The sequence below is a fragment of the Pelmatolapia mariae genome, linkage group LG23, assembly GCF_036321145.2.
Source record: "Pelmatolapia mariae isolate MD_Pm_ZW linkage group LG23, Pm_UMD_F_2, whole genome shotgun sequence".
Lineage (NCBI taxonomy): Eukaryota > Metazoa > Chordata > Actinopteri > Cichliformes > Cichlidae > Pelmatolapia > Pelmatolapia mariae.
Window position 1 is genome coordinate 43,893,717 of NC_086246.1, and position 26,382 is coordinate 43,920,098.

Sequence of the window (26,382 nt, forward strand, 5' to 3'; positions counted from 1 at the left end):
TGCTTCGTGGTCATGGTCTTGAAACAGGAGGTGGGAAGTGAACTTCGACATGCTGCATACTGAACCTTTGCCAGCTAATTTAAAAAAAAGAGAGAGAGAAAAGGATCTTGACAATATAATAGATTTTCATAGAGATTTTGAGAGGTTGCATTCTCACACCACTTTGAGTCCATCCATCCATCCATCCATTTTCTCCCGCTTATCCGGGGCCAGGTCACGGGGGCAGCAGCCCAAGCAGAGAAGCCCAGACCTCCCTCTCCCCAGCCATCTCCTCCAGCTTGTCCGGGGGAACACCAAGGCGTTCCCAGGCCAGCCGAGAGATATAATCTCTCCAGCATGTCCTGGGTCTGCCCCGGGGCCTCCTCCCGGTGGGACATGCCTGGAAAACCTCACCCAGGAGGCGCCCAGGAGGCATCCTTGTCCGATGCCTGAACCACCTCATCTGGCTCCTTTCGATGTGGAGGAGCAGTGGCTCTACTCTGAGCCCCTCCCAGATGGCCAAACTTCTCACCCTATCTCTAAGAAAGAGGCCAGCCACCCTTCGGAGGAAGCCCATTTCCGCCGCTTGTATTTGCGATCTCGTTCTTTTGGTCACTACCCACAGCTCGTGACCATAGGTGAGGGTAGCTTTTACACTCAGCTCTCTCTCCACCACAGACCGGTACAGCGTCCGCATTGCTGCGCCCACTGCACCAATCCATCTGTTGATCTCCCACTCCCTTCTCCCATCACTCGTGAACAAGACCCCGAGATACTTAAACTCCTCCACTTGGGGCAGGAACTCATCCCTGACCCGGAGTGGGCACTCCACCCTTTTCTGGCTGAGGACCTTGGAGGTGCTGATTCTCATTCCCACAGCTTCACACTTAGCTGCGAACTGTTCCAAGGCGAGCTGGAGGCCATCACCCGATGAAGCCAACAGAACCACATCATCTGCAAAAAGCAGAGATGAGATCCTGAGACCACCTAGCACCCCCCCACAGGACCCCACGAGGGACACGGTCGAATGCCTTCTCCAAGTCCACAAAACACATGTAGACTGGTTGGGCAAACTCCTATGCACCCTCAAGTATCCATCCTTTGAGTATCCATCCTTTTGTGTAAGCTAGCAGGGTTTTTACAGCGGATACAATGGTGCAAAAAGCAATACAGCTGAAAGTGAAATAAAGTCTGAAGATAAGCAGTTTCCTCCTGTTTCTCTCTGTGCTGTGCTTAGCCACCACTGGCTTTAATGAACAGTTTGCTTTAGTGAGGGGACAGGCATGGTTGTTTCTAATAAGAAATAATGTTTCCTCATTACCATACACTATAACCAGTCTAATGTACAGGATAGGCCACAACTTTAAAGTCACTAACAGGTGCACCAAATCTCAGGGATCCTGGTATTCATGTTACTGTCATTCATACCACCCACCTAAGCGCCACTGCAGACCAAACACACCCTGATAGCAGTCCTGCATTGCAGAAGGACAATGCTTCCCATCATACTGCTCAGGAACATCTCCAGGAACACAACAAAAAGAGTTCATCCTGACACAAGACGCCAGAGGTTCTAATTGAACTGCCTGAACAAGCCTGATGCGATATGAACATGTGTTCATATATCAGAGTCTAGAGTCCATATTCATGCTTATGTGTGACATTTGAACTTTCTCATTGATGAGGAGACATGTCCAGGTCATAACAGCTGTTTATCAGCAAGTGTGTGTCAGTTTTGATGTTAACTTGTCATTCTTTTGGTTGAATTATATGTTCCCATGCATGGCATGCCAGTATCATTCTTTCTCTGCTTCTGATGCCCACTCATCTGTGTCAAATCTCCCTCTCCTTGTCCTTGTCTTTGCCCTCCTTTTCCATCTCCCCCTTCTCTTTATTCACACAGGAATGTGTGATATGTGGATCAGTAGACGGGGTGTGTAATATTCCCGCTGAGCACCGGAGAGAAGGCCAGACGAGGGAGAGGTGGTGAAAAACAACCCCTCTGCCACCTCGACTTATGTATCCTTCATCACCTCGCTCCCTGATCCTGTGATCATCTAGCAGCACCAACTTTTATTGCCTTTTTCCTCCATGCAAGTAAGTCACAGACAGGTACGCTGTACAGCAAAATATGCAAATGGTCTTTTTTGACCAAGAGTATCTGCTCCAGAGACTGTGTTACTCAGGGGGAATGTGTTTTACCATTTCATCCACGAAATCACTTTAAAATTGAAACGGGATGTGTTTTTGATTTACCGGAAGATAACAAAGGGCAGGACTTCGGGAAACAGGGATTTATAGAGCGATAGGATGGAGGAGAATGCTAAGAAGAAGCAGTTGTTGGCTCAGTGAGTGAATCGTTATGGTCAGAACACACCTCAGGTCTGAATTTCTTTTTTTTTATTAAGTTACACATAGGCAGTGTGGAGCAATTGGAAGTATAGACTTACCATGCAGGCCTTGCAGTCCCATGACTTAGAGGGGGAAACTAAAGGAGGGGGATGCTAGAAATGAAAACGAAATTTCTTCACAGTTTGGCAGCCGTGCAGATAAAGAAGAAGTGAGAGAGAGCAAAGAGGTACGAATAAATGAGGCACAGAACTGGGAGCAGAGCGTGCAGCTGAAAAGCTTGGCATGTGTTTCTGATAAATTATCACTCACCTTTGAAAATACACCTCACATATTTTACCCGTACAAGGCTAGATGGTGTTTGATGCATGTATATTTGTGCACACACGACTTCAGCAGGAGTTACAGGCCAGTTTTAGATTTTCTTCTTTTGTGAAGTTTAGACCAAGTCTGTTTTGCGAGGTGTTCTTTCGACTTCAGCTCTCAAGCCCTGCTAAAATTACAATTAGACTAAATGAGCCACAGTGCAACTATTAAAGTTTAAACATAGGAGTATGTTGATTTACTTAACATTTAAATATAGAGAAGTTAACGTATGACAGAAGTTTCATTTCACATAAACTACTCCCCAAAAGCTTGGGATCACTTAGGGATGTCCTTGATTTTTAAACAAAAAACAGATTTGTGTTCATAAGATATATTCAAATTGATTGAATATGTTGCAAATGACAGTTATAATTGATTTAATCATTTCTCATAAATAACAAGGATGTTAATGGAATATCCTTTTAAACTAACAGAGCTCTATTTTCAATATTAACCACATGATCCAACGCCATGCCCTGTTACCTGATGAAAGTTATTATGTAGAAAGTATAACAGGTCTTCATTAAAAAAGAAAAAAAATAGTAGTGCAAAGTAGCATAACTGAAAACTGTTGTCATGATTAAATAATCCAATTAATTTGGTTAGCCGTGGATTAGTAATTGGCCAAAGAAAATAAAGGTTCTTGTCATGAAATGCAATGTGAAGAGTAAAGCACATGAATTCAGACTACAGAGGCCTATTTGATGAAACAGCAGGCCAGCAGATTATCTGGCCGATAAAGTCCAACTTAAGTCCAAAACAGTAAATATACATACTGACAGGAGGCCAATCGTGGAGGAGTGGAAATACCTTGATGACAGAAAACAGCTGGAACTAATCAAAGACAACAGTGGAAGTAAAACAAAATACGAGACACAAATGACTGTCAAAAGCAACAGGAAGTACCAAACAGACATGATCTAATAGAGACTTGACAAGATACAGGAAGACACTAGGCTACTAAAACACCAAGCATCAAAAATAGAAATAATTGAATATCTGAATATTTAAATAGAGATGTATATATTATATGCACTGAAAAAATATACATAGAATGTGCGCTATGCATTCTGTACCACAGTTTTTGCACCATGACAAAGAGACAAATTCCTTGTTTCAGAATACTAAAGATATGAAACTCAGGGTTCAAAGCTCAGGACCACGGAGTTGGCAGTTCTTGGATATGAAAGTTATAAGCTGAAGAGTTCATACACAGGCATGTACTACTCTTTAAGTTTTGTTTTAATTTCTTTCAAAATAAAAGAAAACAAATGACTTCTAAAAAACGGATTTAATGTCATTTATTCGTGAGCTGTAGAACTCAGATAATTCAGACGTTTTAGTAGCTAAATGCACTGGTTCTTTAAACAGCAAGGCAGATAACATAATTGCTAATACAGTTGCTAACACAACAAATCAACTTTTTAACGTGATCTTGCATTAGTTATTAATTATTCCATTAATGATTTGTGACAAATGATTCCATTATTCATTTTTTGTCCTTTACAATCTTTTTCATGTTAAATTACACAAACAGTTGAAACTCATGAAAAGTTGTATAAAATCCCAAAATTTGGAGACGTTGTGTAGTTCCCGTTTAACATTCTAACTGTGACATTTGATCCGGAGAAGGTGAAAGGTCATAGATATACAGGGGTAAATGTCAAACAGGGTAACTTTAGTTTAACTAATGGCCTACCAAACAAAAAAGCTTTGACAGTGAGCTGACCACAGCTCATCCCAAACAGTAATCTGTGGGTCATGGCTCCCCCTCCCTTATCTCAAATCATAAACCACAGAAGCAATTTAGACACAATAACTCATCCACATGAATGAGTTATTGGGGGGCTCTGAGATTTACTCTCACTTAATCAGATAAGGATAAAAAAAAAAACCACACAGGCTCCTCTGGAACTTTCAACATCTTTACTGATTTAGAAAACAGCCAAGCACATCAGTGAAGCGCTGTTACTGGGAGAAATCATGAGTTCTGCATATGTCCACAACCTCAGCCACCATTAAAATATCCTTACAGTAAACACAGTAAAACATGCAGGTGGAAGTCCAAGATGTAGGGACCTTTAAAAGACTAAGAAAAAATGTAGCCATAAAATGATATCTGTTTGCCTGTCTTAGACTATCACAACACACTATGGTATAGCACTTTTGGCAAGGTTGGGCTATGAATGATTTCACAGAGTTTTCCTGGTAGTGTGATACTGCTCACCAATGGCAAGGTCAGAGAACGAGCGCAGCGTTTACCCCACAAAACACAAAATACAGAGAAAGGTTTATAGATGTAATACTAGAGCGGCTATAAATAATGGAATTCTGGCATTTGTGATCCTTTGGTATGTACTTATGTCAATATGAAGAATTATGACGGCACTTTAAAATAACAGCAAAATATAAATAAAGCATTAAGAGCAAAATTACTTACAATACAGAAAGGCACTTGCATAGCATTATAACTGAAGCAATAATATGTTAGTTGTAGTTTTGTTGTGTGAGATGGGGCTGATTCTAATTAAATTAACATATGTTAAATCATGAAGTCTGCATATTTATATATTTTAAATGTGTTGCTTTTACTCCATAATTGGTTGAAATATTGCATATGTACTGGTGGGTGGTTTTCATTTTTTGGTGTATCAAGTATCATAAATAATCAAAATAATATCTACAGTTGTGAAATGAGTCTGAAGTAATATTAAATAGTAACGCGCATAAAACTGTAAAATACATTAAATGAACTGTGAGGTTCCGCAGCTGCTATTGTGCTTTCTTCTGATTTGAAGATCAGGTCACTGATTTATTAGTTTTGTTTTTATTTAAATTCTTATGCTTGTTATTTTATTGTTCTGTAATCGAGACAATGAATTTCTTTTTATGCCTTTTATTTCAAAAAGCAAGCCTGTAATAATTAATTACATGAGATGATCACAATGTAAGTGTGGACTTCCCAAAGTTTGGGATAAAATTCACCAGTCATGCAACAGGAATTCTGTCTTGGCTGAAGAAAATGTGTCTGTCTGATGCACTCCTCCGGGTATCTGTTTAGTCTCAGTCTAAGCAATCTGTTGATGATGAACTCTTACACACTGAAGGGTCAGATGTATCAGCGTAATGACGGTTGCTGAAACACACATCATGATTCCGGCTCACTTGGTGAATGTTTTGTCACTATAACTGATGAAAACATGTACGGTAATCGTGGATCCTCGGATCTTTTAGATGGCCTTCTTCAGACCGGAAAGTTCCCTCGACATACAGTAAGTTCTGTAAAACTATGTGAGTTCAAACTTTTGTGTCTACTCTGTTCACATTTTTCTTGTCATAATATTAGCCAAGGCCCTTTAGGAAAGCTTACTGTGACTTCTTTCCTTAGTTTTCTGACCTCATTTTACCTCCCAGTGTTCAGAGGATGACCGGGACAGGGAGACAACGTACTGCTGTTGTTTCAGTTCCAAGTTCATCTCATGGTATTCATTTGCCTGTCTGGTCCTTATTACGTGCACTCTCTTTGGCCTGCAAGGTTTATTATATTGTTGTGTTTTAGTAAGATGGCTTTAAGTAAATTGGAACTAAATGACATTTGCGTGACTGTGTGTATGTAGGACCACAATCAGAAACCCTTCTCTCCCTCCCAGCGCCCAGCCTCCTCCGCCTCCCAGTGGAACCCATCTTCTCTTCATCATTAATAACAATGGACACTTCTCAGAAACTGGAGAGCCACATTTCTATCCCTCTTCCATCTCATCCTTTCTTTCTCTACTTCTCTTTAATTACGTGAGAGGGTGCTTGAGTTAAGTTTCAGTGTTGGGAAAGCTTGCTTGTGCCAGATCTAATTTAACACTGAGCTAGTCTTGGAGGTTTCAGAGAAGGAGCAGCGAGAAGAGACTGTTTGGAAATTACAGCACAAACTTCACAAAACACAAAAAGACATAGTGTAAGTGAAGCCAGAGAAACGCGGAGGGGTGAATACACTGTAAAATGTAATTCTAGCTGTTTGTTATTTCAACATATTATTCTATATCAGTTTGACGATAGATGACTGAAGTTGTTGTTATAACATAGAATTACAAGTTAAAAACGTCCCAATTACACCAAAAAAAGCTAACTTGAAAACTCATGTCCAGCTAAATCAGAAACTTATGTGAACTTGACAATGCGGGTAAGTTGAGCACAGCAGGATTCAAAACTGCCTCACGTGACTGCTACCGAGGTGCATCATGGGGAATTGGCGGTTAACGACATGCTCACTTTACTTGGACGTTTTCTAATCGTCTTCTTTGGAATATGCTTTCAAGGTGAGTAACATTGGTTATAACTATAAGGAAAGAGAGCTACAAAAGTTGGAACATGTTTTGAATTTATGGCATGATGTGTGTTTTTCTCTTTTACCGAAATGTTTGCTTTAGCTAATGTAACTTTAGCCGACAAGGTCCAGCTTGTGTGTCATGACCAAACTTGACCTAATAAACTGACACATGGCCTTTTTTATGGGTTTAATGTGGCGCTGAGCAAATCACAAGTATTGTGCCGCTAGCTTTAAGGTTGTGCACTCACCCTGTTGCGATATTAGCAAGCTAACTCAGCTAATTAATAAAGCTTATTTCATATTGTCTCTGTACTTGTAAATTTCTTTCAAGTTCACAGGCTGTTGTATTTTGGTGGAAGTTCATTTTGGCAATATTTCCAATAACTGGCTGGGTTCAAAAAGACCTTTTTGGCAGGACTCGGATGCTTGTTGTCATCTGTTTATCCCTATGTAATCACTTAAGGTGTTATTAACTGCTGCATGCTAAGCTGCAAGAGTGCACTGAGGACTGAGACAAAATATGGTCTACAAACCAGCATTATATTAGTTTTTATCAGATAGTCCTCCAGTGTGCTTATTTTTTGCTTTAATTATATTGTGCAGTTATTTGTTACCCTGAAATGCTTTATGCTTAACAACAGTTCACTATTTTGACTTATTTTTGAACTCTTCTGATCAGTATGACTAGATTGTGTGAGTTTCCATACTAAACGAGCTGTAGTGATAAAATAATTGGCATCAGAGACACTGATTTTTGGCATGGTATACTGCAGAAGTTTTTTTTTTTGCATAATTTACCTTTTAATTAAACTGCATTCTCTGTATTGTAACAAAACTAACATTGTTTATATGTCAGAAAATTAGCAAACATGAATAAATGGCGAAAACAATATAATTATAACATATATTTTTATTTTACTTATTTTAGGTCTGTGAAGCCAAACTTGATGCTGGGGATTTATTTTTGTCAGTGGAGTCAAATGGTAAGTTACAATTTGTGCATTTTGTCATACTGGAAACACCTCAGATTATATTGTAATTTAATAGCTCTGTAGAACAAATGATATAAAGATTGTAGTGTCAGGGTACTTCTTAAGAAGTAATATGGCACTATTGATGATCACATGCAGGTGGCATAAACTAAATATTCAGACGTGTTACCAACAAATGATTCATTAACAAAAGCAATGGAGCAGACTGTTTAGGTTCTTGTGGTTGTAATAACATCCATAACTGCAAGTTTGTCATTAATTTATTTTCACAGGTCTAGATGATCACATTTGACTTTGTCATTTAAATGAGGTGGACTTGCAAACTTTGCGCTCTTTGGGGTAAATTGCTGTCCACTACATATACACAGAATCTGCACAGTATTTCAGATCTAAAAAGGGAGTATGTAATGGACTTGCTGGCTTTAATGTAAAAAGCCTGTTGTGTAACTTTAATGAGGCAGTTGGACTAAAACAGTATTGCTCATCAAGGTAAACATCTGAGGAATAAGGAAATTGTTACTTGTCCTTTTACTCAGTGTTCTTTTAATCACACGTTTACTAAAGTTTTACATCACATAAGTCATTTTCACAATCATTCTACTTTAAAAGATTTCAAGACAGAGCTTATTGTTCTCTGAACTTCCTTGTTTGCTGAACGGCAGGTAAAGTGCATCTTTTTGTTTGTTTGCTTTTGTGTGTTTGTGTTTTCTCTAATGGGCCTCAGATGACTGTTTGCTTAAATTTGGGTCTCAAAGAATCTTTTTTTAATTCTGCCTGTACTCTCCACCCCTCTTCTTCTATTGCTCAGGTTGAAGCAGAATTTGCCCGTCTTACATCTGTTGACCTGAAAGGGTTCCTTTTTGCTGTGCTTGACCATTATGGAGAGGTTCGTGGAGCTGTACAAAATCAAGAGCGGCATAGAAGGGCTAACTAGGCTCATAAGATGCTTCGGAGATGATGTAAGTGTTCAACTGCGAAATCTAATCCTTTGTTTAAGTTTTAGGTTATCCAGTTCAACTGATGAACTCATTGAAAGAAAGCTGATAAGTAAAGTCTGTCATCATATTTCACAACTGGACATTTAGTGTGGTAACTTTTACAGAATCTGTGTATATTGGTGGTAGGTTGGATATCATATTCTACTTGAATGTCCTGATAAGCCTGATTCAAAATCTCCAATGATAATCATATATTGATGGAATTATGCATCAAAAAGCTGTGAATTTGGAGCTGTCTACATGCTTCATAAACACTGTTTAAAAAGTGTTTTTGTTTTCTTTTTGACTTCTTTGACCAGAGCCCTACACAAAGGAAGAGGACAGAGGACCTCATTTTCTAAAGGAAGATCCCTCACACACTTCAAGACTGTGAAGGTTAGCATTGTTTCTTTTAGTAAATTTAATAATGACAGCACCACAGTGGATTTTAAATTAAAAAGTACATGTGTACTTTTTCCTCACCAAATGTATTATTACAAGATCTTTGACACCGGATTTGGTCTGGGTTTCAGAGAAACTAACTGGCAAGCTAGCATTGATATTATTAGTGTCTTGTGTTTATTCATGTCTTCACCAGGGTCTTTGACATTTCGCTGCTGTACTGTTCACTTCAGCTTTACGTTTGATTTCTCACATTGTATATTGTAATGGCAGAGATATTAGGATATTTAAGGGGCTGCAGTGGCTGCTACAGCTGTGGGGGGCAATACTTTGGTGAAATGTCCTGGACCCTGGAAAAGAGACTGTAGACTGGGTAAGCAATTAAAGGTTACTGGCCGAGAGTCATTGGGCAGCTGGGTAAAGGTGGATGTTGATATTCAGTGCCAATTATGCAACCTGTTCAGCCATGTCTATATGCTCTTTTTTCATGCTGTTAATATAGGAGGAAAAAATAAACTTTAATCAATAAACTGATTAAAGAAGCATTGTCTATGGAGCCATAATCTGATCCTGTAGTGTAGCTGCAGTTTGCACATTTCATGTATTCTCAGCCAGATTTGGTTTAGAGCACAGCCAATATTTAGCATAAGTAGATTTAAATTCACACACTGGTGATGGCAAGCTACATTGTAGCCACAGCCGCCCTGGGGCGCACTGACAGAGGCGAGGCTGCCGGACACTGGCGCCACCGGGCCCTCTGACCACCACCAGTAGGCAACAGGTGAAGTGTCTTGCCCAAGGACACAACGACTGAAACTGTCGGAGCCAGGGCTCGAACCGGCAACCTTCCAATTATAAGACGAACTGTCAACTCTTGAGTCACGATTCAGTCATCCACCCATGTGTGTGAATGACTGAATGTGTAAAGCACTTTGGAGTCCTTAGGGGACTAGTAAAGCGCTATACAAATACAGGCCATTTACCATTTAAATTGAAAATTTTGTTTGAATTCTGCAATTGAAGACATGCTCAGTTATTTATGAACATGGTCTTTGTTTAAAGCAAGAAATGGATTTGTAACATGGGGGTGCATATCTCATTCTGAAAAAACTTTAACAACTAATAAGTGTTACCCAAAGCCAATCACCATCATCCAAAGCATCAGTATGGCTCTTCTTTGGAAAGACATGAATTGTTAAGCACAAGGGATATTGTGTAATTGTAATTGTGTAATTTTTTTTTTTTTTTTGTCTTTGAACCCTTTTATAGCCGACAGGTATTGAAGACACGTTTTCTAAGAGGATGAAAGTTGGCATTGCGATGGTGAAAGAAGAAGACATCGATGTGTTGGTTGTCCTTGAGGCAGCAGTAATCCTGTCTAATCTGAGGGATGTCTCAAGTGCCATTTCCATGCTGATGGGCCTTCTTTTTGCCCTCAACATACACTATCCAAAGGAACTTAAGGACATCTTTGAAGTCATTCAGAACATCCTAATGAACATTGGTGGAAGGCAGTGCATCTCACTAGTGCATGGTCTAAGAAACAGACTCTTGCAGAAAGCCATGCAGAACTGTAATTGTATGATCCTTAGTGTTAAGGACAGTTTTTATTTTACTGTTTGTTTTTTTATTCTTGCAAGTTCTCATTCTCACTTTTGTATGTCACTAAATGACTACACTTTACATTCCAGATTAGACAATTACTCATTTGTTCATGGTTTAAGAAACTTATGTGAACAACAATATAATGCTGGACTTTGCAGATGCTTATCTCATGCAAGTCAGTAGTTTTTCCTTTGTTTTGCAATTGAGCAGACTCAAACTGATGTTTCTGAAATATTCATATTATCAAATGTTTCAGAAGCATGCACTCATTTTCAGAGATATTGGTTCTGTGGAATTTGTTGCAATTGTAAACCAAGACAAATACAAGAGTTTGATGTCTTAGTTGTTATAAACTGATCTTTACTGTCACTTATCAAAGGTTTTGTACTATTTCAATATTTCAAGTTTTATGCTAACAGGTGTGACTGAGCACAATGAAGTTTAAAAATTTTGTAAATGTAAAGAATAACTTTTCTAAAATAGCAAGTGTCCCGTTGATACATTACATTAATGCAGACTTTATGTTGTTACTTCACAAGAATCACTACTGCTCCTAGAGTATTGGTCAGAATTTCATCTTCACCCAAACTGGGCTCAAGACCAAGTTCAAATTTATTGTTTCACAGGGAGCAGCCTTTGAGTTTTGATGGATTGTGAGCCTGATGAGCTACGCCACTGATTTTTCTGTTTCTCAGATGACTAAGATGGCACAATAAATGGTGAATGTTGGGTGCTCATGAGTAATTGTCTTGTCATGTTCTTAAAACAAACTTTCTGTATGAAATGATCAGATAGACTTTAATGGAATCTGTGGGGTTTTATTTTTTTTCTGTAAACAACAGAAAATTAATTTAAAGGAATGTAGATATTTAAACCTGAGATCTAAGATACACCTAACAGGTAGTTTTGCTGAAATGGATGTTAGAAAGCCAAAAAAAAACAAAACAAAACTTAAGATGTTTAATACACATTTTTCTTTACATCCAGTCAATCAACTCTGATAATTAAAATGAAACTGATTTACAAGTTCACTCAGCTACCTTAAGGAGCTCAGTTAATTAATAAACTTAAATCAACTTAGCTAACAGATTATGTTAGTTAAGCTAAAATAGATTCCTAAGTTAAAAGAGCTACTAAAGTATTTGAATTAACTAAAAAACCCAAGTCAACTGAACTAGGACAAGAGTTTAAACAATAGATTATTTTAATTTAGCTGAAAGGGTTTTCCCAAGTAAAGATGACAATTAAAGGAGTTGAACTGACTAATAAATCTCAGTCAACTAAACTAAGATGAAAGTTTAGACAACATGTGATTTTTCATTAAGATAACAATTGGTTGTGTTATAAGAACAAACTCTATTTCTTGACTTAACTTAAAATTTTAAGGCAGCCCTTTACCTCATATTTTTAAGTTGAAACAACAAGTTATATTTTACAGTGTACGAGCGTGGTTTTCCCAGGCTCTGAGTGTCAGAAGTAACAAAGTTCTGGTCTTCACCACAAACATAGGAACCGCAAACACATGCAACAAACACAAAGAAACAAAACTATTCAAACACTGAAAAGAAAAGGAAAAACAATAAGTAAGTAATATAAATGTGTTTCTAACAAATAGTTTGATTGCGTGCAAGTTCTGCCGAGGATAAAAGTGCAAATGTCTAGTTAAATAGAGCTGCTTAGGTCACTAGGGTGGTGAACTTTTGAGGTCTGAGTGGTTTGGCATCCTGCTGAGTGAAAGATAAGTAACCGTTGTGTGTGTTTTCTTGAGTATTCATATCAACAGGAACCATCAAGCAGCTATTAATGGTCTAATTACACAAACAGACTGATGCTGCAAAAAGAAACCTATTTACAGTGGAGTGAACTTACACAACACCCTCACACGTTTTAAAGGAATGTGCAGTGACAGCTCCTCCTACTATAATTAGGCCATAAACAGAAGGATTACCAGACCCAATTAAAAGTAAACCTCAGTCTCTGTCCGCACATTCTCCAGCTGCTCTGTGGCAACCCGCAATTCAGACAGGAAACACTTAGTGTACGAATACTAGAAGCCAAGTAGTTTCATGTGTCGTGGATGTTCTCACAAATGAGGAACCATATCTGCTGTGTGTAAAACGTCTCGCATGCGAGACATGTTCAGAGACAGGCCTGTTTTTAATTGTGCAGTTGAAGTTCGGGTGGAGTTTGATTGATGTTTATGCATGTAGAAATGCATGTATTTACATGTATTGAATTGGAGAAAATGTCCCTCGTTAGAAGGCAGTCGTTTACACAGTCAATATTACGGTTTTTAGTTGAGCAGCTAGACAAGTTAGGTTGTGCAAATGATACCAATACAGTCATGCAAACATGGCACCACACACTTTTCAGCTCTGAGATTTTAGATATCATGTTATAAGCGTGTAAAGGGTTTTAAATATCAGGATATATCAGTGTCTCACATCACTGAGGAGGAATTTTGGTCTACCTTTGTTTACAAGGTTGCTTCAGTTCACTGAAATCTGTTGTAAGATTCTGCCACAGTGTTTCAGTTGGGTTCAGGTCTGGACTTTGACTTGGCCATTGCAACACCTTCTTCTTTTGTTTTTCAGATATGCTGTTTTAGATTTGCTGCCACGCTCGCTGCCATTGTTCTGTTGCATGATCTAGTTTGTGCCACGCTTTAGCTGTCAAACAGATGGTTCACATTTGATTCTAGAATTGTTTGTTATACAGAGGAGCTAATGGTCGATTCAGTGAATGCAAGGTGTCCAAGTCCTGTGGCTGCGAAACAATCTCAAAACCTCAACCCTTCACCACCGCTCTTTACCAACTGCTCACAGTTCAATAAGGAGAGATCATTAGAAGAAATTGGACATGAGTTATGATGTACAGAATTCACTTTGAGGTATTTGGCTGTTAGACTCCGATGGCCCAGAACAGCAGAACAGAATCCCTGCAGTAATAGGGATTAGGGCAGGATCCCCCGGAGTCTAGATGCTGGTGGTGGAGATGAAGATGGAGGCTTGAATAGAGCCTGAGTGATGAGAGGCGGTGATAGGGAGGAGGTGGGTTGTACTAAGGTGACTGCAAGGAAAAATGACAGATGGGTAGTGAGATTTAAAGTACGCGGAGTGAAGGCTGGTTGGCCTGAAGAAGGCTGGCAGAAAGCAGATTGGACTAGACCCATGATCTCACAATCAGCTTGACAGCGTGGGAAAGCGGAAGTGATGTAAGGGTTAGATTAGCCACCAACAACTGGGAAGCAGACAGATGAGTGACTACAGATCTTCCTTATTGAACTTTGGCATATGCTTCATTTGGTATGAGGTGTTACTGCTGATATTCTGTGTTTCGTTTTCTTCAAACATGATGCTGCGCATTATAGCCGACGGTCTTCACTTTGGCTTTATCTGTTCATAGTAGTTTCTGACCTTGGGGATTTGCTGGGATAGCCAGATAAATTATATCCTCATACCCAAAAACAAGAGGACTGAAATAGGGTGTACTTTCATTTTAACATGACTGTATGATCACATACAGTTTAAATAAACTTAAGATGAGCCAAATAAATTATGTTATTTACTGAGACTGACATTAGATTTTTATCATTAAACAGCACAGACACGACTTATTTTACGGAGAGACAGCTAGTTTAACGAGGTTCATAGAAAAAAATAACTTGGTTATGTAAATAAAATAAGATAAATGTTTTAGAAGAAGATCTCATCACCAAAATAAGCAACCCATAGTCTGTGTTTGTTGTGGCCCTCAGTGTTCTGACAAGTTCTGTAAATAAATGTAAATCTATCTCATTTATAGATTATTGGTTTTAAAGATTATGAATCCAGCAAATGTGCAAAAATGGGGAAAAGAGAGCACACATCATGGAAAATGTTGGCCTTTTTTGACATAATGGCACGCCTCAACATCCGATCGTCTTTCATGCGGGGCCTGTGGAAAAATGTGGTATAACCGAATTCATTGCTGGATCAATAACTATAAGCAGCATTGTCCCTGAGACAGTGGAACATCCCCAAACCACATTTCCACCATTGTGCTTCACAGCTGGTATGAAAAGGTTATTGTCTGTCTTTGCCTGAGACAAAAATATATGCTGTTACTGCAGCCAAAAACCTTTGTCTTTGATTCATCTGTCTAGAGTTCACTTTTCCAAACAGCCGGATCTTTGGCTGTATGTTCATTGTCAAACTTTGGTTTCGCTCTCATGCTCTCTAAGGTTTTTCCTGGCATGCCTCCCATGCCGGTCAAATGTGTCACTTTCAGACACATGATCTTTGACACCAACAGATGCGGCTTTACCTGCATGATGATGAAGTTGTATTTCTTTTCACATTGCAAAAGGACTGCTTTTATGTTTTGGGGTGCATGCCAGTCATGGACAAATTGGCAGTCATTTGAAATTTCCACTACTTTTAGATAATTTTCTTTACATTGGAAAGAGTTATTCTATTATATTTTAGGACATATTTTTTGGCCAATTCTTAGGTATTTTTAGCCTCCCTTTTTCTGAATGTCTTACAGCATGATGGCACCACCCACTTCACTAGACAAGACCCACAGCAGTTTAAACAAAATAAGACTTCTACTTATGAATTATTGCAACCTAATGTGTAACCCAATCTCCATCCATTTTCTTCTACTTATCCTTTTTTTTTTTTTTTTAATTGTTTATTTTATTTTATTTTCACTTGCTACACACGGCACAGACATGACTGGGGGAAAGAAAAGGGAGAAAGAAAGAGGGAAAGAAAAACAGCGGGGAAGAGGAACGGTGATAAAGGGCAAAAAGCAAAAACCAACATAACAAACAGACAAAAATACAAAAAATACATATATCAATCACCTGGTCACCTGTTGAGAAAGAAAAAAGGGAAAACAAGCAACAAAAGAGAGCAATATAATAAACAATATCATCGCGATGATCTATGTGAATATAACAGTAAATACTAAATATTGAATATTATTGTGCAGCACGTAGGATCGACAGCGCACAGTGTGCTTTGAGGTAGGAGCCAAAAAGGGTGTAGTTTGTGTCTGTGAGCACCCGTGTGTACACCTGTGAGCATGAACGCGCTTGTGTTTAAAAGGTTCCTTCATGTAATGATCTGCTAGAGGGTGTGGGGGGCCACAGTCCCATTCTCCAGGGCATGAAGCAGGTATGGAGGAGATCCAGGCTCCAGACATCCAGAGGCCCTCAGAGCACAAGAGACCAAGGAAGACCAACGAAGGGGCAGCCGTGTCACTCTCCCGGAAAGAGCTGAGGAGAGCCCCAGATGAGGGGTCACTCAGCAGCCGCGGAGCAGAAGCCAGGGGGGGTTGCAGTGACATGCCCGTGAGCTCCCCGGCAGCCAGCTGTGCCAGAGTGACCGAGCCCCAGACCGAGAGGCCAAGGGCACCCCACCCTAAGGGGTCCGAGCGAGCCCCAGGCTCCAGGCCCCGACAAGCAGCCACCAGGAGTGAGCCTGTGCGTACCTGGACGCCCATCCCCGGACACAAAGAACCACCAATGCACCGATGTCTGAGGGCGTCTGCCACTGGCAGGGGGAGTGGTGGGGGAAGATAGGCCTCCATACCTTGGAGGGCCTGAGATGTCCCTAGAGAGGTGGCGTCTGATACCCGACCTGACATATAGACACAGACATACAGGCACACACAGATGCAAACATCTATTCCCACCCTCATGCTCTCATATGCAATTACTCAGCACTCACCCAACGTGGAGACAGACATAAATAGACACTGTACACACAATCACACTCCCCAAGTGTACTCTATACCCCAGGTATAGGTACCCTTGCCCCTGGAGGGGGAAACTGCACCCAGACCCAGGTAGTGTTACCCTCTTCCCTGGGGTGGAGAGAAGGAGACCGCCCATTCTACTTATCCAATTCAGGGTCACAGGGAGGGCTGGAGTCTGTACCAGCTGTCTGTGGTGAGAGGATGGGTATACCCTCGATAGATCATCAGTCTGTTTAGGGCTAATAAAGGGGCCAATTAAGAATTGCCACTCAACCTAAAATGCATGTCTTTGGGCTGTGGGAGGAAGCCAGAGCACTGAGAGAGAACCCACAGGGGCACAGGGAGAACCCAGGAACTCCTTGTTGTGAAGTGACAGTGCTAACCACCACAACACCATGTCAGCTTAATGTGGAAACCTTGATTATAATTTTCAAGATTTCAAGGTTTGATAAATGTAGGGGTGTAGTCCATGTATTTTTAATATAATTTAAATTATGAAAAATGTTACAAGCACTGTTTCAACATTTAAATATGTCCTCAGATATGAAAAAAGTTATCCTCTTCTGTTTGAACATATTTTTTCACATCACAGAAGATAACTGTTGAGAAATATCACAGATGTTTTATCTTAAAAATACTTTGCCTGGAGTATGTGTTTGCCATATGTTATGCTTCAGTTGACAGGAACAGTAAGTACATGATTTGCAGTACGGTTAAATGGCGCTTCTCACAATACAATTGTCATCAGGCAGTCAGACAAACAAATGCCGACATGTTTTACACAATTTAAATAGACAGTTTGTCTGGAGAGGCATTTTGCTCAGACAGTTTGTTGCTATCTTGTTTTATGGCAGCTGCAAGAAAAAGCCAGTGACATTCAGATGTGTTTAAATCACTCTGAGCCATGAGATTCAACAGACTTACTGCAGATCGCATTCATATTTCACCTCGCCGGTCAAGCTGTATAAATGGTGCTTCTGTGAATAAATATTAAAAAAAAATCAAACACACACTCTCTCCTGGGAACTTGGCCCACATTCTGCTTGAGTTTAGCTTCTCTCCTAGTCAGAGCTACGTTTCCCAGCTCCTAGGCCCCTGCTTCTGTCTCTCTGTGTGTCTCTGTGCTTCTGCATTTGCTTCTCTTCCTTTAGGTAAGAGCCACGAGAGCCCCGACCGAGTCCTGCAACTGCGTGTCCGTATGTGAATGAAGGATTGTGGGTTGGTGACCAATGCTGCTGCAAAACGGGGTAAAGGAAACAGGACTTTACCCAGCTGGATTCCTCAAAATGGACACATGCTGTTCTGTGTCAATCCTTAGCAAAAGCATCCACCCTTCTTTCTCTCTAACTTTCGGGTCCACATCTTATTTCCTAAATTTCTTATTTCCATCATTGTTGTGCTGAAAAATGAAGCATTCACCAATCAGATCCTTTCCAGATTGTATTACACTATGGATAAAAATCTGACAGTACATTTCTGTGTTCATATTTCCATCAACACCACTGGCTGAAACACAAGCCCCAAACGATTACAGAGCCTCGGCTATGTTTTGCAGATAGATGCTCACTGTTGTACCTCTCTTCTGAACATCTCTGTAAATACTGATGACAAAAATTTCACATTTAGATTCATCACTCCATCAAACCTGTTGTCTCAAATTTTTAGTACAGTTCTTGTGTAATCTGACAACCTCAGTCCTTCCTGTTTCTCTTCATTAGGAATGGCTTCCTGACAGCCATCTTCAAAGGAGATGATGAGACTTCAGCAATGGATGGATCAGCTGAAGAGCCAGATGCATATGTCAGGTCCTGTGTCAGGTAGATTATTCACTCTTTTTTAAGGACATGACTTTCTTCTCTTTTTGTTTGGCCTGCAACTATTTATTTTTTCTTCCACTCATTAAGTTTTCTCAAAATTTTCAAGGACACATTGCAAGTCATGCTAAAGTATATCAAGCTTTCAGCTTAAATCTCGTTGGTAATCATCTTGTTGGTGCAAAAGTACTGTTTTATGCCTGTCACACTGTTTAATCTTTTCTATTTAATGAAGATTTATGTTAGAGAAATGGGAAGAACGGCCTGTGTTAAGTGCCTTAACCACTAAAAAATAAAAAGTAAAAATCTGAAAATGGTTAGGTACAAGGACTTCACTGGAATTTTTTTTCAAGAAGCAGAAAATCTCCAAAGAAAACTTTGAAAGACCTCCAGAAAGCCTGGAGAACTGTTGCTCAAGACCACAAAAATATCCCAAGAAAATCTTGCTGCTTAGAAGAAATATATAACGAAATGAAAGGTGGGTCAAGAGTTTTACACAGTACTGTTGAAATTTTCAACTGATTTTCAAGACATTTGGTTTGTGACAAATGCTAGACATGTGTTCACAATAAGAGGTTAAAAAATGAGGGTTTTTCTTGTCTCCAGCATTTCAGCGAGTCATCTGCTTGGTCATGTCAAAGTTTGAGTTGAAATGAGAGACGCAGACAATTTATTTGGCTTCAAACTTTTTCTCTATGCTGTGGTCCCTGAATGAGTTCCAACTTTTGACTTACAAAGGAAGTTCATCTGAACAATGCTGCTGTTCAGTTTTTTCAGACACAAGTTCAGCCCCGTTTGTGGTCACTCATACGTCGTCTCACCCTCCAACTGCACAGTCACCATTTTAACACTGGCACCAAGGGAACGATGCAGTATTCACCAACAGGTATAGAAACAACAACATCAGAACAATAGGTATCCCCACTCAGACAGGGCTTGTATCAAACTAGAAGTCAAGCAAAGAAATCAAAACAAGGTTTTTTGAATTTTTTTTCCCAGAATGTCTCATCTTTTCAAGCTAATGCAACATCTCTGTTTGTATAATCTGGGCCTCTCTGAGTTTCTATACTGATATATCATTGAAATAGTGTTTGAATAACAGTAATGCCTTCATCCCAGCCATGTCAGCTTGCACCAGGCAAGGACGGTTGGTAAAAATTGGCCTTTACTCAATGTTGTGCTAGTGTCATGAAACACAAAACTCCAGATTAGGACCACTTGACACATACAGCAATGTAGCTAGTTGAGAAATATAATTTTATTGTATTTTACTGATATATTGCTTTAAATAAAATGTTAATCTTTGTCTGACATAAACTTGTGTTAGCCTAATTTTAGTGTCCCTGAATATTACTACATATTAAAAGGAGGATTATTTATTGTAATAAATTAAATTCAACACACTGGCGCCTGTTCAAAACTTGAAAACTACTTCATTATGTTATATTGTCCTGCTGCTGCTCCGCTGCGTTTCAAACAGAATGCATTGTAATCTGCTTAAGATGACAGGAAAATCCCTTTTTTCCCCCTTTTCCCAAATAAAAACATACGTGTTCAGAAATGAACCTCCTCAAAGAATGCTCAGTGAGTCCAACAAGAAGATAAGTCTCTCGACCACAAAGTTTCCACCCTCCTAGTTGAATAAGTAATGTGACATAGCTTACAAAGAACTGGGTGCCAAGTCCATGCAGCATCCACACGAGTGAATAACAAAGACAACACAGAATGATAAGTAACCATCTCAGTACAGTTCAGCCTACCAAAATATGGATGTTTGGTCACATTCAGACATGCTGGATACCTTTTGGTGTCATTTTTGAACATGTAGGGTTAGTCATGATAACCCTACAAGTCATGATAATTTCCTAAACTTAATCAGGTAGTTGTCATTTAGTTCTGATGCCTAAATTCCCTTGTTTAAAATAATGACAATTCTTTCTCCAGACAAGAATTATACCTTTATAACCATCAGTGGTGGGATGTAGCTCAGGACGGAGCAGGTCATCTACTAATCCCAAGGTTGGTGGCACTTCATTATGTTATGTTGTCCTCTGCTGCTTTTACTTTTCTGAATCTGCCTCTTGCTTGCAAAAACACTTTAGGGAAGGGCAGCACTAGAAGGTTCTATCACCGGATGAGACACCGTCTGTATTGTGTTATATGTTTTGTTGAATATTCTGTTAAAATAGCAACAATGAATGCCAAGCTAAAAAAAATATTTATGGGTGTTGAGGACCCAAACACTTGAGGCCAGCCACAGACAGAGACAGACAAAGTGACAGACAATAGATAATAGACAGAGACCTGAGGGGAGGAGTTGGGTCACAGCAGGAAGCCAAGACAGACAGACAGACCACTTCGACCAGATAATGTAGATCTGCCCTTTCTCTGCCCTCTTCAGCAGCAACAGCCATAAACAACTCTTTACCTTTTATCCCACTGCTCTCTGCTCTACCTGTTAACCCATGAGCTCTAACACATAATCTTCCATCGTGATCTCTGACCTTTTCTCTTTAAAGGTCATGGTCAGTGTCCTGCCGTTTGTCTCCACTCATTTTGTTTTTATTTCTTTAACGTTTCTTCACACTCCGCGGGGACTCTTATAAAACATCATTTTATTTATGACATTCTGATACAAACGTTTGTAACCCCCAATCCATCCCAAGATTCTTGCTTAACCAAATCTTTCATTAAAGGTTGCTGGGAAACAACGTCACAGGAAGACAGAGGGGATTGCTGTTGATGCACCACTTACGTTCGCAATCTCAACAGAGATTGAAACCAGATGTCAGGAAGACAAGAAGTGGGAGTAAGGAGGAGGAGGAGGAGGAGTTAAAGGACCAATGCTGAAGGTAGATGAAGGGCAGGAGAAAGAAATAACAATGTGTAACCCGTGAGCGGCCTGTTTTCAGTCTCGAATACCATCTGCATCCTTGAAGAAAGCAAGGGCGGAAGATCAAGGGAGAGAAATCTGCCACACTTCATAAATCTGCACATTTTCCAGGTTTTAATAATTTTGTAGTTTCACAACATGAAACTTCAGATCCTTTGAACAGTTGTTACCACACATCCCATCGTTTTAACAAATTATCTCCCTTAGTTTTGCTCTTCTTCCTCTTGTTTACACCATCTCTTCTTTACTTTGTTGATTTGGCTTGGTTTCTATTTTCTGTTCACTGCAAAGACAACAGCGTGCATGTAAGAGAGCTGATGTTCATGTAACTCATTCAGCACAACAACGCACTGCAGATGTGATTCCTGGCTTTTGTGGACTAGAATATTTTCATCTTGGGAATTAAGTGTTTTTTTCTGTAGAAAACAAGCCACCTAATGATGGCTAAATCTTTTAGATGATGACATAAATAAGGTAGTCAGGCTTTGGATACTACTACAGTTTTACATGGAAACATACAAACTACTGACCTTCCAGTAAAAAAGACTGCCTGTGGGATAAGCTGCTTTTCAAACAGAATGCTTTTTAATCTGCTTAAGATGACAGGAAAATCCCTTTTTCCCCCTTTACCAAATAAAAACATACGTGTTCAGAAATGAACCTCCTCAAAGAATGCTCAGTGAGTCCAACAAGAAGATAAGTCTCTCGACCACAAAGTTTCCACCCTCCTATTTGAAAAAATAAAGTGGCATAGCTTACAAAGAACTGTGTGCCAAGCCCATGCAGCATCCACACGTGTGAATAACTAATACAACACAGAATGATAAGTAATCATCTCAGTACAGTTCAGCCTACCAACATATGGATGTTTGGTCACATTCAGACATGCTGGATACCTTTTGGTGTCATTTCTGAACATGTAGGGTTAGTCATGATAACCCTACAAGTCATGATAATTTCCTAAACTTAATCAGGTAGTTGTCATTTAGTTCTGATGCCTATATTCCCTTGTTTAAAGTAATGACAATTCTTTCTCCAGACAAGAATTATACCTTTATAACCGTCAGTGGTGGGATGTAGCTCAGGACGGAGCAGGTCATCTACTAATCCCAAGGTTGGTGGTTTGATCCCTGGCTTGTCCAATCTGCATGCCAAATGCCAATAATACTAACCCCAAGTTGCTCTCCAGTGCATGTATTGGAGCCTCTATGTGCGTGAATGTTAGATTTATTTATTTATTTTAAAAAGCACTTGTGTAGAAAAGAGATAGAAAACGTGCTTGTATGAATGGGTGAATGAGGCAAGTTGAATAAAATGCTTTGAGTGTTCAGGTAGAGTAGAACAGCGCTATATAAGAACCAGTTTATTTACTGGTGTCCCTAAAGACACCTTGTGTATATAAAATAACATCAGACTTGCTCATTATCTATGTGATGAGCGACAAGATTAATCAAATATTTTGCAGGCTTGCTTACCATAAAATTACTTGCCTATTACACAGTTAATAATACACAAGCAAGTTGAAGCTCTGTCTTTTTTTTTATAAACAGCCAAAAATCATTTTCCCATCATCAACAAAGATAAGACACATCTGTAAAGGGACGTCAGCAACAGCTGGGTTTTACTCTGTCTATAGAAAATTTTTATTTTTAAAACCATGGGCAGTTTGGATTTGTAAGAATTTCTTAAAGTGATGAACAGTGATTTTTAGATTCGTGAAACATTCAGAGTAATAATAATATGGAATCTGACCACTTGCTTAAATTCTTAATTTAATTTAATTGATTGACCTTTATTATTATTATGTATTTATTTTTATTTTATTTTCAGTTGTTACAGACGGGACAGACATGACTGGAGGATACGAAAGAAAGAAAGAAAGAAAGAAAGAAAGAACGAAAGAAAGAAAGAAAGAAAGAAAATTGAAAAAAAGAGGGGAAGAGGGACAGTTAGAAAGGGCACTTAAAAAATCACCTGGATCACCTGTTGAGAGAAGAAAAAACAGAAGAGAAAACAAGCAAAAAGAGGGCAACATAATAAACACAACACCAACGCCATTCTTTGCTTTAAGTCAGCGGTCCCCAGCCCCCGGGCCATGGACCGGTTCCGGTCCGTGAGTCGTTTTGTGCCGGGCGTATATGGTTTTCAGGGGTTTTATCGGTTTTCATCGTTATTTTTTTTAATCGGTTTTATCGTAAACTCGGTTTCCCCGGGTCTTTTCCCGTGCGTTATGAATAAATCTTTTTTTGGGTACCGGTACTGGTTTTATTTTGTTGTATTCATCCGCGACACCTTAGAGGCCAGTCCAATATTGTCGGACATAAACCGGTCCATGGCGCAAGAAAGGTTGGGAACCGCTGCTTTAAGTAATAATTTTTTTTAATGGCACGTGACCAATTGAGGCAGTGAGCTATCCGTTTAAGGCGGTTATTTTTCCTAAAACCAACTGAAATGTCTCGTGTAGACATGCGTGTTTTGCATGAAAACATTGTTTTAAAATGTAGCTGGGTTGGGTTGCAAAATAACAATACACACATAAATACACAGAGAGAAGAATGTGTGAAGAATGCATGAGAGAGATGAGACATGCTATTGTTCTAGCACAAACAGAGCAATTAACAACATCCTGTTTGTGTCAGAAAGAAATAGTGCGGTTTAACTTTTAGGGGGGAAGAAAACAATTGAAATAACAATTATCTCGAAGTACATTCTCATTTGTTTACAATAATTGCCACTATATAATTATGCCTATCAATTTGACAGCAATCATGCTACTGCTCCTGACATACATGTTAAGCATTAACAGCAAAACACAGAAGGTAATAAAATTCATTCACATTTGGAAAGCATGTCTACTTAATAATATGTCAGCCTGTCAACAGTTATGGCATCAGAGGAGTAGACTTTTTTTTTCTCACTTAGAAATCGAGTTGTTCAACATGTGAAGGCAATAAAGACATCATTGACATTGTCTCTCAGAGAGGCTATAAAACACTCATTGACAGTTATTGTTCAGGCTCTCAGAGGAGACATTATCTTGTTGCTCTGGAGGCCTCAGAAAGACAACAAACCCCCATGTGGCTGGGGACAGTTTACAACCCTGTACCACACCTCAGGATTTCTTAAGCTGTGTTCAATTAAAGTCTTCTGCAGGGATGGGGAATGTGCAGTGAAAATGGTGTCTCTTTTATCTTTCACTGTTTGACTCACTCTGTTTTATTACGTGTAGCATCTGCACACATCAGGGGGCATATGTAAGTGTCCTGTCCTTGCGGTTGAACTATTTCCTGTAACTCAGATACGTAAGCTGTGGTTTAGTAGTTAAGGGGGAAAAAACCAAGCAGAGACATGCAACATCAGTGAGAGAAAGCTGACGTCTACCTAATCTCCTCTCTACCTGCGTACTCCTCACTTGATCCGCATATTTTGATAAGATTTGAGAAACTGTCTAATGGCCACACAATCCTGCAATTATTTACCCTGGCAGTCACTACGAGGCATACGTGCATATGAAAAAACAAAAAAACTTTACATCAAAAACATTTGGAACCCCTTTGAGCAAACAGTGATTCAGTCTTTATCACACATGTTGGGAGAGTCATCTCAAAAAACTTAATCAATTTTTGGAGAAATTCAAAAATGAGTGTTTAGCCAAGCTATGAGTAACAATACATACAAGCAAACATACTCATGCTTGTGTAAGACCAGATATTCATCAGTGTTAGAGGACCTGTGGGAGCTTTCCCAATTCTGTCCCAGTCTAGTGCATTCCAAATTTTAACTCATCTTTGTTGCCCTCTGTCTGTAGCAGAGAAAGACATATTGATACTGTAACTGGGTCACAAGCTACTTTACGGTAAATGGTCAATTACAGATTTCACCCTAAAGACACACATATTCCTGTAAATTCCTGCAAGAGAATATCACAGCTTTATGAGTATGATGGATGGACCAAATGTCTGGAGCAGGTACTCAGCTCTTTGTCAGCAAGATGCATGGTCCCTGGGCGCTGACCTCACAGTTGGCTCCTAGCAGGATGACACAACAGATACAAAAATGCTGCACAGACGCACACTAACACGGATGACCAGTAAATCAGGCAGCAGCCTCTGGATCACAGCCAGAGGGACTGAGCTATGTTCTGATTCCTAATAAGCACCCTGTGGCTCCACCCCACAGGAGAATTCCTCTGTGGGTTCTGTTTTTGTGTGTGCATGTGGCAGCATACACACACAATGAAGCGTTTGTGGGTTTCATCAGAGTGTTGCGTGAGCAGGTGAACCGTAAGGGTTTAAGCAAGTTTGGCTGTATGACAAAATTGTTTTTCTGGCAACCTTGAAGAGAGAAAAAGGCTGTTAGCCTAATTCTATTTTGTGCATTTAAAGGATTATAAAGGCATGCATCTTAGTCATCCAACCCCATTTCCTTCTGAGCATTCACTCGTCTGCCTTCCTCCTCTCCATTCTTCTCCATCTCTTCAATCCTTCTCTTCTAAAGACACTTGACAAGTGAAAGCTGATTCCTGGTAGAAACCCTGCCTCTGCATACACTAGCTGTCTGACTGCATCAGAGAGTGTTTGCCTGTGTGTGTGTTTGTGTGTGTGTGCACGCTCATTTTAAAAGGCCAAGATGTCAGTATGTTTTTCCATTTAAAGTTTCTCCACCAGTGTTTGGTACAATAATTTCTGTCTCACTGAGAAAAAAAATGAAAGTAACGATCAATAAAACTTTTTCAGCTGTAAAGATCATGTCTTGTAAAAAAGTTCAGAGCAACCAAATCCCGCTGCTCCTTTTTTGACCTGTCTATTTGTCCACATGGGCCAAGAAAGGGGGCAGATGGGAGGAGGAAGATGTGTTTTCCATACAGTGTGTCACAAGTGGAAGTAAGAGTACTAAGATGGTGGCATTTATAGGTTAGGAAATAAGGCCACATTTTTAA

General features: G+C 39.6%; 1 long non-coding RNA gene across 1 annotated transcript; it reads left to right on the top strand.

The window, feature by feature from the left end:
• Positions 1 to 8,856: 8,856 nt before the first annotated feature.
• LOC134620888 (uncharacterized) lies at positions 8,857 to 10,723 on the top strand. The gene is made up of 3 exons (XR_010092156.1): positions 8,857 to 8,966; positions 9,305 to 9,380; positions 10,656 to 10,723. It is a non-coding gene; the product is annotated as an uncharacterized LOC134620888 (long non-coding RNA).
• The last annotated feature ends 15,659 nt before the right edge of the window (positions 10,724 to 26,382 follow it).